Raw genomic sequence first — 20,611 nt, forward strand, 5'->3', positions numbered from 1 at the left:
GTCAAAAGTGACAGCCTTCAGCGCCGGCGTGATTTCTAACCGAGTCTGCATAGAAGGACTCAGGTTAGAAGTAAGGCTGTCAGTGTTTGACAGCTTCAAACAACTGTGAAACACTGATATTTCATCTGTCAACACGTCTTGACAGATGAAATTTCAGTCTGTGACGTCACCTGTTGCCGGGTGGCCCTTAATTGGCCTGCTGAGCCCGCTGGGCGGGCTCAACAAGGTCAATCAAGGGAAAATCGCGTGGATTGGCCGCATCTCGATGGAGGCGGGACTAAAACCCGAAAGTAGTAGTCCCGCCTCCTTCCCGACTTCTGAATGAAAATCCAGCCCAATCTCTATTCATACAAATCAAAAAGAGGCGCTGAGTTGCTAATGAGTTAATATTTCCAGCAGTTCCTGTTTTTATTTCAGATTTCCAGCATCCACAGTATTTTGTTTTTGAGCTAGCATTGATGTTGTTTCTGCACAGACAGTAAATAATCATTAGACTGTCTCAGCAACTGGAAAACATCTCACACCCATTGTGTTGGAAAGCTTTTGATCCCATTTCTGGCTATGAACATCGAGAGATAAAACTCAGAGACACAGACCGTCGGGGAAACAGAATAATGCAAGGCATTGAGGCAGCAAAGGCAATGAGGAGGTGGAACACATTTTACTCACAGCCCACCATTTTACTAAATCAAATTTTATTCCAAATTTTAAAGAGTGGGTTTGGGGTGGGTGATTACACCGATAGATTCTGGGATTTGAATTGTTAACTAGTCACCCAGGCTGTGATAGGCACGCTCCGCAGAGGAGTTCAGAGCAACACAGCCTAATTGGTCCAGTACAGGCACCTGTAGAAGCTGCTGACCAAGCTGCACGAGGTTGAGGGCTCCCCACACCTGAAGAAACTCAGAAGGATAAGGCGAGTTCAGGCAAAGGGCTTGCTGGGTCACCTTGGAGCAACACAGAGGCGAGCGAGGTGGCGGCAATGGCACGTCATAGGACTCAGGGGGCTTCATAGTTCAGGGAACTGAGGTAGTACAGACTGGAAGAAGTGCTGCAGCTGCCCAACCAATGCCCGAGGGCTCAGGGAAAACCAGACAGAAAATGTACCCCTTACCTCACGGGCTGAATTTAAAAGGGCACCATATTCTGGTTCAGTCACACAGGGGTGGTGGAGGGGTGGGTAGTCACAGGGTGTGTTGCAAGCAGACGTGCACCACACTTCATGCTGGACAAAATAGCCTTGTGCATCCTACCTGCTAAAACATGACACCCCCATTACCTGTCGCCCCAGAGATTCAGGGGGCGGGTTTGGAGGCGGGACATCTGGCAAAATTGCAAAGATTGACAGCGGGTCGGAAATCCGCTGTCAACCCGCCTCCAATCAATCTTCCCAGGTGTCGGGTCCCCGATTTGCGCATGGACCCGACACCTAACGGTGGGAAGAGGATTATAGCCACTTACCTGGCTGTTAACAGGTTGTTAACAGGCAGTTAAGAGGCTTTTTGCAATTTTGACAGGTCTACTGCGGGCTTCCTGACGCCCGGATACCACACCAGGTAAGTGTGGCGTGTTGTGAGTCTGCTGTAATATTTCTGCATTGATGACAGCTGCAAAAGTGGTGTGAAGGATCCAATGGTACACTGGTGAGTTTCAGAGTAAGAAAATGTTGGGAAAATCATTTTTAAATAAGAACATAAGAAGTAGGAGCAGGAGTAGGCCATACGGCCCTTCGGGCCTGCTCCGCCATTCAATAGGATCATGGCTGATCCGAACCTAGACTCACGTCCACTTCCCTGCCCGCTCCCCGTAACCCCTAATTCCCTTATCAGCTAGGAAACTGTCTATCTCCGTTTTAAATTTATTTAATGTCGCAGCTTCCACAGCTCTCTGAGGTAGCAAATTCCATAGATTTACTACCCTCTGAGTGAAGAAGTTTCTCCTCATCTCAGTTTTGAAAGAGCAGCCCCTTATTCTAAGATTATGCCCCCTAGTTCTAGTCTCACCCATCAGTGGAAACATCCTCACCGCATCCACCCGATCAAGCCCCCTCACAATCTTATATGTTTCGATAAGATCGCCTCTCATTCTTCTGAATTCCAATGAGTAGAGGCCCAACCTGCTCAACCTTTCCACATAAGTCAACCCCCTCATCTCCGGAATCAATTGAGTGAACCTCCTCTGAACTGCCTCGAGAGCAAGTATATCCTTTCTTAAATATGGAAACCAAAACTGTATGCAGTATTCCAGGTGTGGCCTCACCAGTACCCTGTATAACTGCAGCAAGACTTCCCTGCTTTTATACTCCAACCCCTTTGCAATAAAAGCCAAGATTCCATTGGCCTTCCTGATCACCTGCTGTACCTGCATACTAACCTTCTGTGTTTCATGCACCAGGACCCCCAGGTCCCTTTGTACTGTAGCACTTAGCAGTTTCTTTCCATTTAGATAATAACTTGCTCTTTGATTTTTTCTGCCAAAGTGCATAACCTCACACTTTCCAACATTATATTCCATCTGCCAAATTTCTGCCCACTCACTTAGCCTGTCTATGTCCTTTTGCAGGTTTTTTATGTCTTCCTCACTCACTGCTTTCCCTCCCATCTTTGTATCGTCGGCAAACTTGGATACGTTGCACTCGGTCCCTTCCTCCAAATCGTTAATATAGATTGTAAAGAGTTGGGGTCCCAGCACTGACCCCTGCGGAACACCACTAGTCACTGATTGCCAACCCGAGAATGAACCATTTATCCCAACAGATAGCCAATCTTCCACCCATGCCAGTATATTACCCCCAATCCCGTGATTTTTTATCTTGTGCAGTAATCTTTTGTGTGGCACCTTGTCAAATGCCTTTTGGAAGTCCAAATACACCACATCCACTGGTTCCCCTTTATCCACCCTGTTTGTTACGTCCTCAAAGAATTCGAGCAAATTTGTCAAACATGACTTCCCCTTCATAAAACCATGCTGACTGTGTCCGATTAAATTATGCTTATCCAAATGTCCTGTTACTGCTTCCTTAATAATGGACTCCAACATTTTACCAACCACAGATGTTAGGCTAACTGGTCTATAGTTTCCAGCCTTTTGTCTACTTCCCTTTTTAAATAAGGGCATTACATTAGCAGTTTTCCAATCTGCTGGGACCTTTCCTGAATCCAGGGAGTTTTGAAAAATTACCACTAATGCATCCACAATCCCTACCGCTACTTCTCTCAAGACCCTAGGATGTAAGCCATCAGGTCCAGGGGATTTATCCGCCTTTAGTCCCATTATCTTACCGAGTACCACCTCCTTAGTGATTTTAATCGTGTTTAACTCCTCCCCCCCTATAGCCCCCTGTTTGTCCAGTGTTGGGATATTTTTAGTGTCCTCTACTGTAAAGACTGATACAAAATATTTGTTCAGTGTTTTTGCCATCTCCATGTTCCCCACCACTAATTTCCCAGTCTCGTCCTCTAAGGGACCAACATTCACTTTAGCCACCCTTTTTCTTTTATATAGCTGTAGAAACTCTTGCTATCTGTTTTTATATTTTTTGCTAGTTTACTTTCATAATCTATCTTCCCTTTCTTAATTAATCTTTTAGTTATTCTTTGCTGGCTTTTAAATGCTTCCCAATCTTCTATCCTCCCACTAGATTTGGCTACTTTATATGCCCTTGTTTTCAGTCAGATACTATCCTTTATTACTTTACTTAGCCACGGATGTCTGTCTTTTCTTTTACGCCCCTTTTTCCTCAGTGGAATATATTTTTCTTGAAAGTTGTGAAATATCTCCTTGAATGTACACCAGTGCTCTTGTACCGTCTTACACTTTAATCTATTTTCCCAGTCCACTTTAGTCAACTCTGCTCTCATACCTTCATAGTCTCCTTTATTTAAGCTTAGTACGCTGGTTTGAGATCCAACTCTCTCACCCTCCAACTGAATTTGGAATTCAACCATATTATGGTCACTCATTCCAAGGGGATCCTTTACTAGGACATTTTTTATTAATCCTGTCTCATTACACAGGACCAGATCTAAGATTGCCTGCCCCCTGGTTGGTTCAGTAACATGTTGCTCAAGGAACCCGTCCCTAATGCACTCTATGAACTCTTCCTCAAGGCTGCCCTGCCCAATTTGATTTGTTCAGTCAATATGAAAGTTAAAATCCCCCATGATTATAGCTGTTCCCTTATTACAAGCCCCAACTATTTCCTGATTTATACTCCAACCAACAGAGTTGCAACTGTTAGGAGGCCTATAGACTATGCCCACTAGTGACTTTTCCCCCTTATTATTCCTTATCTCCACCCAAACTGTTTCACTATCCTGATCCTCTGACCCAATATCATTTCTCACTAGTGCAGTGATTCCATCCTTTATTAACATAGCCACCCCACCTCCCTTTCCTTTAATGTATTTTGACTTTTCTGTAGGTGACAAGTTTCGAACTGTTTGTGCAGTCCCACCTCATTGGGAGAACCTCTCTCATCAGTGACAGATCGCTTCTGTAACCTCACCTGCAGCTGCCATCTAGCCTAAGGAGGGAGTCATTGGAGAGTCTGGGTGCAAGGGCTCACCTTTGTACAGTGATTGTCAGTGTTTGCAGCACCTCAATGCTGTCAAACACTGAAAAATCAGCTGTCAAAAAGAAATTGTGCGTGGCCCCTTTAAGAAAACCGGCAGATGATGCATCATCAACTGATATTATTGGACACCGGCTTTCTCTTAATTGGCTGACAAGCCCGCAGGGCGGGCTTAACAAGGCCAATTGACACAAAATCGCGTCTGTGCATCGGACGTCGTTGGGGCGGGATTGGAACCCAGAAGGCAGCTGTCCCGCCCCCAAGCTGCAGCAAGAGGAAAAATCGTAGCCTTAGTGTTCAACAATTTGATTAATAGGTTGTAAGAAAAAAACAACTCTTGGGAGGTCAGTTCCTGACTAGGAAGATTATGAAGTGTCTTTATGTAACTGTTTGGCACAACCACAGAAGGTCAGGGGGAAGACAATCCTCAGTGCATTATATTTTACAAAATCATTAATCTGTTTATTTTCGTTAAACTAGCGCACATGGGAATTTGATGGAAACACGTTAATTGATGCATTAAATATAGCACAGAGAGGAATTGCAGCCCCCTGGTCATTTGGTTGGATTAGCAACACCACAACTGGAAACGTACACTTGGAACTTTTGTTCCCAAACCATCTTTGAGTGAACCTCCTGTTGGATGTATTGCACAGTGTGCCATTTAGAAAGCATGAGTGCGACATCAGCTGGGGGAACACTAGTACTGCATCACTGTCCATAGATCCACTTGCTTGTCTGCATGCAAAGTCTAAACTCGTAACTGCAATAACTCATCCATCCACATCCTGTAATTCTGCCAAAAGAAGGAATTTAAGAAAATTCTGCTTTTAAAAATCGTCAAAATAAGAGCTTACAACAGTAATACCCACATAATACTGAGGACCCACCCTGGTTTTGCTTCTGTGTCCTTGAAGAAATTCATATAAAAAGACCAAAAGGACATTTAGCTAAGGCGAATATACTATCGAAGCTTACGCTGGGGAAAATTGTATTTGTAATTTATTAATAACTTTCACCTTACTGATTCTCAGTGGAGTATTTTTTTGAAAATTTTACGGGATTAAAACAATGATCTGTTGAGGCAGAGAATTTTAATTGGAAATGTGTAACTTCTGTTCATAGAGTCAGGAACAATTACCACTGAGTGCATTAAAGATACTGATGTGTGGAGCCTTTTCATCAATTAATGTCTTCATTTACACGTTATAGTCCACATTAGGCACAACAACTAATGAACTTGTTAAGTTATATAATGTCATCCTTAGAATACTTTTGAAAATGAAATCCATTTCAATTGTGCGGTCTGAGATTTATTAGTATCACAGAATCATAGAAATTTATAGCACAGAAGGAGGCCATTCGTGCCAGCCGACAAGAGCTATCCACCCTAATCCCACTTTCTAGCTCTTGGTCCGTAGCCTTGTAGGTTACAGCACTTCAAGTGCACATCCAAGTACTTTTTAAATGTGATGAGGGTCTCTGCCTCTACCACCCTTTCAGGCAGTGAGTTCCAGACCCTCACCACCTCTAAACCTCAAATCCCCTCTAAACCTCTGACCAATTACTTTAAATCTATGCCCCCTGATTATTGACCTCTCTGCTAAGGGAAATAGGTCCTTCCTATCAACTCTATCTAGGCCCCTCATAATTTTATACACCTCAATTAGGTCTCCCCTCAGCCTCCTCTGTTCCAAGGAAAACAACCCCAGCCTATCCAGTCTTTCCTCATAGCTAAGATTCGCCAGCCCAGGCGACATCCTCGCAAATCACCCTCTCTAGTGCAATCACATCCTTCCTGTAATGTGGTGACCAGAACTGCATGCAGTATTCTAGCTGTGGCCTAACTAGTGTTTTATACAGTTCAAGCATAAGCTCCCTGCTCTTATATTCTATGCCTCCTCTAATAAAGGCAAATATCCCGTATGCCTTCTTAACCACCTTATCTACTTGTCCTGCTACCTTCAGGGATCTGAATTTTATTAATTGGATCACTCATAATTGGATCACTTGTTCACAGAATTAATTCTCCACACTTTCCCAAGACTATATCAGATTGGCAAATTGGTGAGAAGTGGTGTTCCACAAGGATCAGTGCTGGGACCACTGTTGGTCACCGTTTACATAAACGATTTGGACTCGGGAATCGGAACTACAATTTCAAAATTTGCAGATGACACCAAATTGGGGGATGTAGTTAATGCAGAGGAGGGGTGCGACAAAGTACAGGAAGGTATTAATAAACTTGCAGAATGGACGGCCTAGAAATTGGGTTTTGGCTTAGCCAGGGCTTTAGCGCCGGAAGTTAGTGCCGGCGCTAAGTCCCCCTGCGCGCGCCAAAAATTCAGCAGGGCCGCGCCCAAACGGCTGCCGGCGCTACTGAAGGGTCTTTGCGGCGGTAAATCGGCGCTAACTGCCGTTTCGCGCCGCAATTCCGGCGCTGCGGCACCCGATGTGGTGCGGCAGGCTCGGGAAGTGCAGGCCTCCTCCTTCCGTTAAGGAGGAGCTGCCTGCACCCGGCCGCGGCCCGCGCAAATCTGTCTAAAAATGAGCCCGGCACCTCGGACAAGTGCCGGGCTTGCATCTGTTCCGGGGGGTGGGGGGGAGAAGTCCGGGGAGGGAGCTGCGGGCAGGCGGCCGGCGGGAAAGCGGCCGGCCGCCGCGGGGCCTTTAATGCGCCGGCGCAAACTCATGCAAGCCTCTGTTGCCAGAGTCTTAGTTGCGGCTGCCACGGGCGAGGCGGCCGCAACTGAATTTCGGCGCTAGGGCCCGTCGGCATGGCAACCGGGACGCTGCGCACACCGATGACGTCATCGGTGCCGGCGCAGCACTGCCGGTGCAGCGCCGATTTAGGGCCCCAGGGAATTTTTAAACTGGCCATAACTCTGGCGCTAGTCCCTCTAGCGCCTCAAAAGCGGCGCTAAGGCAACTGAATTTCTAGGCCGACATGTAATTGGCAAATGAACTTCAATAAAGATGAGTGTGAGGTAGTACATTTTGGTCGGAATAATAAGGAAGTCACATACTCGTTGGAAAATAAGTGTTTAAATGGGGTAGAGGAACAGAGGATACTGTTGTGTATGTACCTTTAAGAGAATAACTGGTCTCAGACTGCAGTACCGGCAGTGACCACCCCTGTATAAAAGGCGCTAGTGAGCCTCGGTTGTTTCAGTTTCACTATTGACTTCCATCAGTAAAGACTTATTTTGTTCCACTCCTGCTGTCCGTGTCTCAATTATTCACGGACGTAATACTGGCGACGAGCAGATACGAACCTACCTACAGTCTGCACCACCTCCTGGGATCCATTCCTACAGCGAAGTGAGCAGAGGTCGAGGCCAGAAAGAAAAGAAAGTAAGAAGTAGAAACGGGCGTCGACCGTGGGCATCCGCCCTGTGTTGCGGGGTTGAAGATTGCTGGAGAAGCTGTCGGAAGCAGGCCTGGTTCCTGTCGACGGTGCTTCAGCTAATCGGGCTGGTGGCAGGTAGTGCACTGATCCTTCCTGGGCTGCGGCGGTCGCGAACTCAAGCGGGTGGTTTGCAACGGGGCCGAGCAGCGTTGTCGGGAAGAAGAGAGAGAGAGGGTGGAGCACACAGGGCGCGGCCGGTGCTACGAAGCCGGGCTGCGTATAGACCCGCGAAGAGGGAGGCAAGAGTCCCACAGGGTTGTTCCACGACAGGAAAATAATAAATAAAAAAATATTAAACGCGCAAGAAACCGCGGAAAGCAGCGCTAACAACAGCGGGGAAGAAGGCAAAGCGCGGGAGGCGCCATCTTAATCAGTGGGGAAGAAGGCAAAGCGCGGGAGGCGCCATTTTAGATTTGCAAGATGCCGAAGACTGGCTGTATCACTGCTTTTGATAATACAATAGAGGACTGGACCACGTATGTGGAAAGAGTCGAGGTATATTTCGAGGCAAACGAAATAGCGGAGGAGAAAAAGGCATCGATATTGCTAAACTTAATGGGCGCTAGAATGTACGGCTTATTGCGGGACCTGATTACTCCAGCCAAACCGAAGGCGAAGAGTTTTAACGAAATTGTTGCTGTCCTACAGGAACACCTAAACCCTGCACCGCTGTTGATAGCAGAAAGATTTAAATTCCACAGGAGAACTCAGCATAAAGATGAGAGCAATGCTGAGTACCTTACGGAACTACGCAAGCTATCAAAGCACTGCCAGTTCGGAGCAGGACTGGCAGATACCCTACGGGACAAATTTGTCTGTGGACTCCTGAGTGAAGGAACACAGAAGAAGTTACTCTCAGAGAAAGAGCTGACGCTAGATAAGGCTTTCAGCGTGGCAGTATCGTATGAAGCAGCAGCCAGGGGAGCTGCAGAAATTCATAAAAACCACAGGAATACGGCACCCACGAAATGACACGGGGATTTGCAAAATGTTATCGCTGCGGCAGAACTAACCATGACCAGAAGGACTGCTGGTCCAAAGACAAAATATGCAGGCAATGCGGGAAGATGGGACACATTGCACGAGTTTGCAGGTCTGGGAAGAAGACCAGCGACAACAAAAAGGCTACTAAGGAACCGTACAAGAAAGTACAAAAGATGACGGACAGTAGTTCCGAAGACCAGATGAGCGATAGTGAATCCGGGAACAGGAGACTAAGCTGTCTCAAACTTCACAATGTAATCGCAAAAGAGGATCACTGAACCATTTGGGTCACCCTCACGATAGCAGGGTCCCAAGTTCAAATGGAATTGGATACAGGATCAGCGCTAACCGTCATGAATCGACGAGACTACGAGCGGCTATTTTCACACATACCCTTGAGAGAGACATCCATCGTCTTGACGACGTATACGGGGCAAAAAGTATACCCCAGAGGAAAAATAAGGGTGCCTGTCGAATACAACGGCAAGAAAATACGGAAATTGTATCTCTACATACTGCCAAATGGTGGACCACCGTTATTGGGACGTAAATGGATCAGGAAGATAAACTTAGATTGGCACTCCATTCATGCAATGACGGTGGATGGTAAAAAAGATGAAGACGTCACTCCTGGACGATTGTCAACAATCTTAGCTAACGCCAAAGAGGTATTTCAACAAGAACTGGGCATGCTTAAAGGCGTAACCGCCTCGATAAAAATAGAAGAGAATGCAGTTCCCAAGTTTTTCAAAGCAAGACCGGTACCATATGCAATTCGCCCAGCCGTCGAGGCAGAGCTGGAGAATCTGGAGAAGGCAGGCGTGTTGTCTAAGGTCGACTGGAGCGAGTGGGCGACACCCATCGTTCCTGTCATGAAGAAAACGTTAAGCAATAAGTCCGGGGAGCCAAGGAAGATTCGCATCTGTGGGGATTTCAAGGTGACGGTGAACCCAGTCCTTCACACAGTACAATATCCTCTTCCAAGGATAGAAGACATCTTCGCCTCACTGTCTGGAGGGAAGCGTTTTACAAAAATTGACCTAGCACAAGCATATTTGCAGATGGAGGTTGAAGAGTCCTCTAGGAAGTATCTCACGATAAACACTCACAAAGGTCTTTACCAGTATCATCGATTGGTATTCGGAGTAGCATCGGCTCCGGCGATATGGCAAAGAGCGATGGAACAAGTCCTGCAAGGGATTCCGGGGACTCAGTGTTACTTGGACGACATCCTGGTGACAGGTGAAGATGACAGTGAACACCTTAACAACCTAGAACAGGTGCTCACTAGACTACGGGAACATGGGCTACGAGCCAACTGCCCCAAGTGCGAATTTTTAAAGAAACAGATATCGTATTGTGGCCACGTGATTGATGAAGAGGGGTTACATAAGTCCCCTGACAAAATTGAAGCGGTTGTTAAGGCCCCAGCGCCTGAAAATGTGTCGCAACTGAGGTCATTCCTCGGATTGGTGAATTACTATCATAAGTTTTTGCCGAATTTGTTGACAATTCTGCACCCGCTGAACGCCCTGCTACGAACGGGGGTAGCATGGAAATGGAGCGATGATTGTAAGCGTGCCTTTCAGAAGAGTAAGGACTTAATCACTTCAAGGGAAGTATTGGCTCATTACAACCCAGCACTGCCGATCAGACTGGCGTGTGATGCGTCTCCCTACGGCATTGGGGCGGTACTGTCACATAAATTCCTTGATGGTTCAGAGAGGCCGATAGCTTTTGCGTCACGCTCGTTAACTTCTGCCGAGCGTAACTATGCCCAGATTGACAGAGAGGCCCTCAGCCTAGTGTGGGGGGTGAAGAAGTTCAATTACTACCTGCACGGTCAAAAATTTACTCTACTAACCGATCATCAACCTCTTGTCTCCATTTTCAACCCTCAGAAGGGCGTACCGATAATGACAGCACAACGGCTGCAGAGTTGGTCCCTTTTCCTAGGGGCACACCAATATGACATCGAGTACAAAGGAACTAAACAGCATGGAAATGCTGATGGATTGTCACGCCTACCGTTGCCAACGGTGGAAGAAGAAGACCTTGCAGTGGATCCAATGGAGTTATTCTACTCGACCATAGTCAAATGTCTCCCTGTGACGAATGCAAACATAGAAAAGGAAACACAGAATGACCCGACACTATAACGGGTCTATGATTTAATGGTGAAGGGATGGCCAGCACATGGCGAACCACTGCTGCCAGCATTCTCGCCGAGAAGAGAACAGCTGTCAGTGTGCAGAGGAACCTTGATGTGTGGATCCAGAGTAGTAATTCCACCTAAGTTGATGGCTAGAGTGCTCAATGAGCTTCATGAGGGTCATCTGGGTGGGGTAAAAATTAAGAACTTAGCCAGAGTGTTTGTGTGGTGGCCGGGAATCGATAGAGAAATTGAAGAGATGACCAAGAGCTGTGCAGGATGCCAGAAGGTCCAAAACGCCCCACCACAAGCTCCTCTGCATCCATGGGAGTGGCCCTCATCTCCATGGCAAAGGGTGCACATTGATTTTGCTGGTCCCTTCATGGACTCGATGTTTTTAATTGCGGTGGATGCACATTCAAAGTGGCCAGAGGTAATAAAAATGTCCTCAACCACCACGGAAAAAACTATCACAGTTTTACGAACCATATTCGCCAGGAATGGGCTGCCTGAACAGATTTGCTCTGACAATGGACCACAGTTTGTGTCTGAAGAGTTCCGGAGGTTCTTAAAGAACAATGGTGTTAAGCATTACACATCTGCCCCATATCATCCAGCCATTAATGGATTGGCCGAGAGGTTTGTCCAAACATTCAAGAAGGCTATCAAGGCAATGTGTAATGAAGATATACCCCTACAACACAAGGTGGACAACTTCTTGTTTGCCTACCGGAATGCGACACATGCGGTTACCAACCAAACTCCAGCCATGATGTTCTTCAGTCGAAGACTACGATGCCGCTTGGATTTGGTTAAGCCAAATGTCCGAAGAGATGTGGAGAACAGGCAGTTTCAGAATCTGCATGAAAGGCCGACCAGGAGTTTTAAGATAGGTCAACCAGTTTTGGCCCGGGACTACCGCACTGAGAAATGGCAGCCAGGAACGATTTGTACACGACAAGGACCTCTCATGTATACCGTGGACGTTGGGGAGAGCATTGTAAGATGCCATGCTGACCAGATTCTAGAGTCACTGGAAAACGTCAACTCCACACCACGATCTGATACACCTGGTAATGAAATCGACGTTCCAATTGCAGCTACCGCAGAACTGGTAATATTGGAAGCAGATGAACCAAACAACGACATTGATCCCGACTCAACATTGCCAGAAGAACCTGATACCCCAAAGAGGCGTTATCCAGACAGAATCAGGAAGCCTCCTCAAAGACTGAACTTACAATTGCTTAAACTTAACCAATGTATCTAGCAACCGTAATTGTGATTGTAATTAGTTATCATTTAGTTGTTAAATTAATGTTATGTACTGTTTATCTAAAAGGGGAGGAATTGTTGTGTATGTACCTTTAAGGGAATAACTGGTCTCAGACTGCAGTACCGGCAGTGACCACCCCTGTATAAAAGGCGCTAGTGAGCCTCGGTTGTTTCAGTTTCACTATTGACTTCCATCAGTAAAGACTTATTTTGTTCCACTCCTGCTGTCCATGTCTCAATTATTCACGGACGTAATAGATACAGATACACAAATCAGTAAAAGTAGCGACGTTGGTTAATAAAAGAAGCAAACAAAGCAAAGACGTTAATTTCTAGAGGGATAGAATTGAAAAGCAGAGAAGTTATGTTAAACTTGTATAGAACCTCGGTCAGACCACACTTGGAGTTCTGTGCACAGTTCTGGTCTTCATATAATAAAAAGGACATAGAGGCACTGGATAAGGTGCAAAAAAGATTTAGCAGAATGATACCAGAACAGAGAGGTTATACCTATCAGGAAAGATTGAACAGGCTGGGGCTCTTTCTCTAGAAAAGAGAAGACTGAGGGGTGACCTGATAGAGGTCTTTAACATTACAAAAGAGTTTGATATGTTAGACATAGAGAAGATGTTTCCACTTGCGGGTGAGATCAGAACTAGGGGCCATCAATACAAGATAGTCACTAATAAATCCAACAGGGAATTCAGGAGAAACTTCTTTACCCAGAGGGTGGTTAGAATGTGGAACTCGCTCCCACAGGGAGTAGGTGAGACGAATAGCAGAGGTGCATTTAAGGGGAAGCCAGATCATGAGATAGAAAGGAACAGGAATATGTTGACGGGGTGAGATGAAGAAGGGTGGGAGGAGGCTCGTGTGGCACTTAAACACCGGCATGGACCTGTTGGGCCGAATGGCCTGTTCCTGTGCCGTAAGCACTATGTAATACATTGTAATATTAATTGAGGACACAATTTCGTCACAGAAATCTCATTTATATAATTACTTGATTATTCAATTATTTACAATTTTAAAATATTTCATAATTGTAACAAATTCTAGAAACTTTTGCAAAAATGCAGTATCTCAACTTCCCTCATAAGGAATCAATGACAATGCTGGCTGGTACAAGCCGGGCACAGAAATATTATCTAGGAAACGTCTGCTCGTTAAAACAGCTTTCCTACCTTGGGTATTATCAGTGCCACTCACTGGTATGTCTGATGTCTATATTAGTAACACTACTCCTTTTTTACCTGCAGCGTTTAGCTACCACATCTAAACCATCACCTAAATACAGTACACGCTGTCCTGATCAAGTTCAGATTATTTTAATATTACTTTTCCAGAAATATGGAAACAGGGTTTTTATGCTGTTTTTTTTTGGATGATAATAATAGCATCAATAATAAGCGTGAAGGAGATAGATACAATTGTATCCATTAAATATGTGATTAAAAACAAGATTAACTGAGATTAAAAATTTTAACCCAGAGAGTAATCGCGATTAATTTTTTAAAAATCGCTTGGCTGCCTTAATACTAACCATTTAGTGCTGTTCCTGTAACTAATTTATAGATCCCATGATGGTTTAGATGTCTATTTCTGTTGTGCACTCCTTCACCAGTTGTGCAGCTTCCATGGCAGATCCCCAGTTGTGAGAAACTCCAGCCACACCATGGCCGTAATTGTGCACCAAGTACATCTGATGCCCGTCACATTCCAGCTTCTCCTTTTCCAGTCTCAATGCTGCTCTAACTGGCATAAGAACGACCCCTTCAAATAGCTTACGGGAGAGCTTGAGACTGGGTTCGTAAGCACAGCACGCCTCGAAAATCGCCTTGCTGTCGGATGGGTCAACTGACATCCGCCAATCGTCCTTTTGCCTTGTTCCGCCCAAAGTAACACTGGAGATTCCTGGGTAGATATAAGAGGTGCCATTGCCTACATGGACAAAGTGTTTCAGCCAAGGAGCATGAATTTTATGGAATAACAACAGAAAATGCTGGAAAAACTCAGCAGGCCAGGCAACATCCGTGGAGAGAGAAATAGAGTCAACGTTTCAGGTCGAAACCCTTCGTCAGAACTGAGAAAACACAGGAAATGAAACAGATTAAAAGGCCAGTTTGGGGGCTGGGAAATGGGGATGAAAGAACAAAAGAGAAGTGAAGAGGCATTAAGAGGTATTCAAAATGAGACGAGATGGTGATAGGACTAGTAAAGAGACAAAAGACGGCTCCAGATTAGGTGTGAAATGCGCTGGCAGAGTGAGAGACAGCTGCCATGTGGGAGAGAAAAAAAAGGGGGAAGGGCACAAAACAAAGGCGTGGATAAAAAAATATATATAAAAATGTAATAGGGGCCGAGGTTATGATCTGAAATTATTGAACTCGATGTCGAGTCCAGAAGGCTGTAAAGTGCCTAATCGGAAGATGAGGTGCTGTTCATCCGCAGTATTTTGCTATGAACTTTATGGACTTGGCCCCTTATCGGATGTATTTTCATATCCCCAGTAAGTGCCCTGGCTCCAATACCTGAACAGTTCACAATAATGTCAGATTTTCCATCAAGCTCCCAGAAATTGGTAATCTTCCCAGCCTGCAATTGGCCTCCAGCATTCTTTAACCTGCAATTAATAATTCAAACTTCATCAAAATGTTGTGTTTACAAAGAAAATGATAAAGTTGGTATTAATCAATAGGTTTGTTGGGGGGAAAAAAGCAAAGTATCAGGTTCCCCTCCCTACTCCACAAGACCTGTCAGGGATCACATTACTCGCCACCTGACTGACAGGGATTCGTGGAAAGGCAGCGGATGCCTTTGCCATCAGACACTTTCTTCCTCCCTCCCCCGGTAGACTCCTGCAGCAACGGATATCCCCCCCCACCCCCACCCCCACAACCCCATCTTTGTTGCCCTGGTGTCAGCTGTTGTGAACAATCATGAACGTGTGAAACTAATAGCAAGAAATAAAAATAATGGAAGGCCGTCAAACACCATCAAGTGTATCATGAGGCAAGTGCAAGGATCAGAAGTGAACGAGATTCAGGCATTCAGTGGATTACCTCAAACCTTTCAGTGCCGGCCACATTGCATTTACCATTGGCATCCCCTAATTTTATATTACGTACACACAATGAAATCTTGTGGTGAAACCCTTCGGGGCAACAAGAGCAAGGAGTGCTTTCACTGAGCATCCTCGTGTTTGCCCAACTCTTTTGCGGCCTCCATTTCAAGCCTGATGCTCATGGGCCGTATTCTCTCTTTCCTGCTCCTGCTGGAGTGCTCCTTCTTTCCTTCGCAGCTTCACCAATTCCAGCTTAGGTTTGATATCGAGTTTTGCTGCAACAGAATCAATATCTGAACTATTTGCTTCTGGCAATTTACTTTCAGAATTTGAACCACCTGCTTGGTCCTTTAAGCGAGACTGATGACAAGTTTGCTACCAACAATTATGATTTCAGCTCTCTTCATATTCTCAGCACCGACAAATCTGTACATCCCCATGTGTAGCATGGCAAACAATATACCCTGGCACTGCTGGGTTATTCATGGATTGCCCACCACATAATGATACAGCACAGAAGGAGTCCCATTCGACCTATTGTGCTTGTGCTGGCTCTTTGAAAGAGCTATCATAGAAACATAGAAGATAGGAGCAGGAGTAGGCCATTCGGCCCCTCGAGCCTGCTCCGCCATTCAATGCGATCATGGCTGATCATCCAAATTCAGTACCCTGTCCCTGCTTTCTCCCCATATCCCTTGATCCCTTTAGCCTCAAGAAATATATCTAACTCCTTCTTGAATATATTTAATGAATTGGCCTCAACTGTCTTCTGTGGTAGAGAATTCCACAGGTTCACCACTCTCTGGGTGAAGAAATTCCTCCTCATCTCAGTCCTAAATGGCTTACCCCTTATCCTTAGACTGTGACCCCTGGTTCTGGGCTCCCCCGCCATCGGGAACATCCTTCCTGCGTCTAGTCTGTCTAGTCCTGTTAGAATTTTATAAGTTTCAATGAGATCCCCTCTCATTCTTCTAAACTCTAGCGAATATAAGCCTAATCGACCCAATCTCTCTTCATCTATCCAATTAGTCCCACTGCCCTGCTCTTTCCCATAACCCTGCAATTTTTTCCAAGTATTTGTCCAATTCCCTTTAGAAAGTTACTATTGAATCTGGTTCCACCACCCTTTCAGGCATTGCATTCCAGATCACAACAACTCCTCAATTCTCCTCATCTCACCTCTGGCTCTTTTGCCAATCACCTTAAATCTGTGTCCTCTGGTTACCGACCCTCCTGCCACTGGAAACAGTTTCTCCTAATTTACTCTATCAAAACCCTTCATGATTTTGAACACCTCGATCAACTCTGTAGTTGTCAGACCATACAGTTCTGCCGAAAACAAGTTGAATTTATTACAAGAATAAAATCAAAACCGAAGCAAAATACACTAGCTGATCAACAGCAAGGTGGTCCTTAACTTGCACTGATACTTTAAATTGCTTCTTAAACCAAAATAATACAAGTGTTCAAAATCTGAAGAGTCCTTTTCAGCACTAATGCTTCTTTTCTTCAGCTTTGTAACTACACGGACATATTGCTTACTTCTTGTACGCTCTCATCCTGGTAGCACGTCGGAGTAATCTTTAAATTACTACTTTTGGGGTTCTGCTCTTCAGATTAGAACATAACTTAAAAGGGAAATTGGATGGGCATTTGAAAAGGAAGACTATAAATGGAAAGGTAATTGGACTAAAATAAACAGGTCTAGTTGAAGAGTTTGCGCCAGCACAAGTATGATGAAATAAATGGCCTCCTTCTGTGCTACAAATTCAATGACTAGGGGGTCAATTTTCTGGCCGCCATTGGGCGGCTTTTCATGCGGCCGGGGGCCGAAAATCGGCGAAAAAGCGGGTCGGGACCCCCCCCCCCCAGCCTGATTCCCCGCCGCGTCCGACTTTCGGACCGCCGTTTCCCCGCGACCCACTTCAGTTAAGGCCGCCCCTGGCGGGACTGGTCGTCGGCACACTAATTACCAATTATCAGCTTGTAGAGGTAGTTATTCCGGGGCCGTTGCAACTTTGGGGCTTTCCCCACATCAAACCCGCCTGCGGGGAACCCCGCTGCTGAGACCTGGCGTGAAGCTTGCTGGCTTGCTTGCTGTCAGCTACAGGTCAATCGGAGAAGCTGCGATTTAAAGGGACAGTACTTGTATGTTGAAGGACCTTGTTGTTGCAGGTTTGGGGCTACTTCTTCAAGGCTTAGGCACAGCTGTGGAAGGTTGGAGCCTCACACACTCTCCAATGTGATCTCCTGGGAAGCCCCTCTCGCCACCCTCACTCAGCGCTTCCTCAGCGGAGGCATCTACCAGAAGCATGGGATGCCTTTTTTTCCTTCCCTTCTTGCCATTAGAGGATCTCCAGCAGCAGAGGTGGCAGCCACAGAACCAGGAACAGCAGGATGAGCACCAGGGGCACCAGGCTGCTGCTCACTCACCTGAAGCTGCACAGGCCAGAAGAGGCCAGCGCTTGGAAGTGGCTTGAGAGCACCTTACATAAGAACATAAGAAATAGGAGCAGGAGTAGGCCAATCGGCCCCTCGAGCCTGCTCCGCCATTCAATAAGATCATGGCTGATCTGATCCTAACCGCCAATCCACTATCACAGAACCATCTCCTGAATCTAACAGAATTAGACACACGAAATAGGAGCAGGATCAGGCTACACGGCCCCTCGGTCCGCTCCGCTACCCGCAGGGCCATGACCGATCCGAACCTAGACTCATGTCCAAATTCCTGCCCGCTCCCCGTAACCCTTAATTCCCTTTACTTCTAGGAAACTGTCTATTTCTGTTTTAAATTTAAATTTACCTTGCTGTGCTTTAGGGGGCCATGGGGACCCGTTTCTGCACTGGCAGTCCTACTCAGAAGGACTTCCATGAAGATTTGGTTTCTCTGTTCAACAGATGGCCAACGCTCCTCAAGAGATGTCATTCTCTTATGAGCACTCACCATGTTTTCCGTACCCTGGCGAGTTATCTCCTCCATGGAGGTTGCCAACCTTTCCATGGTGATGCGTTCATGCGCCAATGAGTCCACAAGTCTCTGCTCATGGTCGCTATGGACTCCTCCATTCGCTACACACTCGCAGCGACCCTGGAGACAAAACCTGCCAGAGACTCCTGCATCTGTGCATGGAGATCCATCACCTCTTCTCTTGCGGATGGACCCAGAGGCAGAGGGTCGACATGCAGCGCAGCTGAGCTGAGCTGGCAGAGTCCTGCACCCTCTGACGAGGACTCTCCACTGCTGTCCCTGTCTCCAGAATCTGCTGAGGTTCACTTGTGAGCTGTGAAACACCAGGTGACAACACTACTCTATGTCCCGAAGGTCCCCCCAAGGTGTGAGTGTCTGCGCTGGTGCTGGGTGCGCTTACTTCTGCTGACGCTGCACCCTCAGAGGTTGGAGCTTCCTCTGAGGAGTCTGGCTGCACAGCCTCTTCCTCCTCCACAGTGAGGACGGGGGCTCTGGATGGTACTGTGGGGGAGTAAAGGAAGGAGTTAGAGATGTAATGCCAAGGTTCTTCTGGTGACTCCCAGCGAGTTGGCATCTGCTGACACCTGCATCCATGCAGCATTGGTCTCAGTGGGAGGCCTCTTCCTCCCTGACCTAGGGAAGAGGACCTCCCTGTGGGCCCTAACCCCATCCAATAATGCCTGCAGTGAAGCCTCGTTGAATTTGGAGGCAGCTCGGGGTCTGGCACTGGCCACAGCTGCTGCAGGCTCCTCTGCCATCCTGTATGGTTCGTTTGGAAGCCTTCAGAGGATGCAGTGCTTGCTATGGACCTTGAAAGCACCACGAATGATGACATCATACTGTGGGGATTTCTGACTCAAATTGGACAATTACCAAGGCTTCCCACATGCTGGGAATTAATTGGCCACTTGAGGGAAAATTGCGTGGAGCTGGTTGACACTTTTTTATGCGTGTCAGAAACCCCACATTCGGGGAAACCCGACCATTTCCACACAAGCCGAAAATCGGGGCCTATGAATGTATGAGAAGGAACACAAATGATTTGGTCAGCAACATCTGAAAGAGTTTATGTAGTTCTCAAGGTAGTGGGGGAGGGGGAGGAGGAGAGAGAGAGAGAAATGGGGTGGAGTTGGGGGAAACAGAACATACTTGGAGATGTACAAGTAGTTTTTTTTTGACATAGCCTATTTTTCAGACTAGTGCATGACAGGAGCAGGGAATGGCATTGATACTAAAGTTGTCTCTGGTCCACCTACACATCTTTACCTTCAGGACCGCTATTGGCATCTGAGATTTCTGCTGGCAGAATGGCGAGCTGCTCTCGCGGGATACTTGCAAAACAAGCTCATGAATCTAATTTCAATAAGTTGCCTGCACCCCTTGAGAATTGCAGAGGGAGCATGACTGAAAGTGGGAGGGGGTGGGAGTCTGCAAAATCTCACCAGCTTGCAGCGTTTAAAGGGATATAATTACTCAAATATAAATGACCACATCTACTGCCAAAAATTGTTGTTACCTTATCACAGTGTTTGAAAATGGTTTGTACAATCTTTCAGTCTTTACAGAGGAGAATTGGCAGGCCAGAGTGAAAGAATAGAAAACCCAATATTGAGGCATGAAATGGAGTCTGCGGACAAATAATCGGAATGGCAACGCACCCAACCTCCTGTGACATGTTTGGTACTTAAGGACACCTTCCCCAGAGAAAGCAGGAGGTGGCAGCCAAGCTCAACTCCGTTCACAGTGCCTGAAGTGCTTGGGGACAGGTGAGGGAAAGGAAGCAGGTGAGTGTCTCACCTCCTGACTCCCCAAAGCCTTTCCACCACAGACAAGGCACAAGTCAGGAGTGTGATGGAATACTCTCCACTTGCCTGGATGAGTGCAGCTCCAACAACACTCAAGAAGCTCGACACCATCCAGGACAAAGCAGCCCATTTGATTGACACCCCATCCATCACCTTAAACATTCACTCCCTCCACCACCGGCATACCGTGGCTGCAGTGTGTACCATCTACAAGATGCACTGCAGCAACTCGCCAAGGCTTCTTCGGCAGCACCTCCCAAATCTGTGACCACCTAGAAGGACAAGGGCAGCAGGCGCATGGGAACACCACCACCTCCAAGTGCCCCTCCAAGTCACACACCATCCTGACTTGGAAATATATCGCCGATCCTTCATCGT

General features: G+C 46.5%; 1 protein-coding gene and 1 pseudogene across 1 annotated transcript in view; both read right to left on the reverse strand.

Annotated features, from left to right (window-relative positions):
• Positions 1-20,611, reverse strand: part of LOC147112975 (D-aspartate oxidase-like) — a 109,330-nt gene that overhangs the window by 18,061 nt on the left and 70,658 nt on the right. The gene's annotated exons all lie outside the window — the stretch shown is intronic.
• Positions 13,964-14,452, reverse strand: LOC147112976 (D-aspartate oxidase pseudogene; annotated as a pseudogene).

Source organism: Somniosus microcephalus, chromosome 9 (genome assembly GCF_052327205.1).
Source record: "Somniosus microcephalus isolate GS21.2 chromosome 9, FLI_Smic_1.0, whole genome shotgun sequence".
NCBI classification, from domain to species: domain Eukaryota; kingdom Metazoa; phylum Chordata; class Chondrichthyes; order Squaliformes; family Somniosidae; genus Somniosus; species Somniosus microcephalus.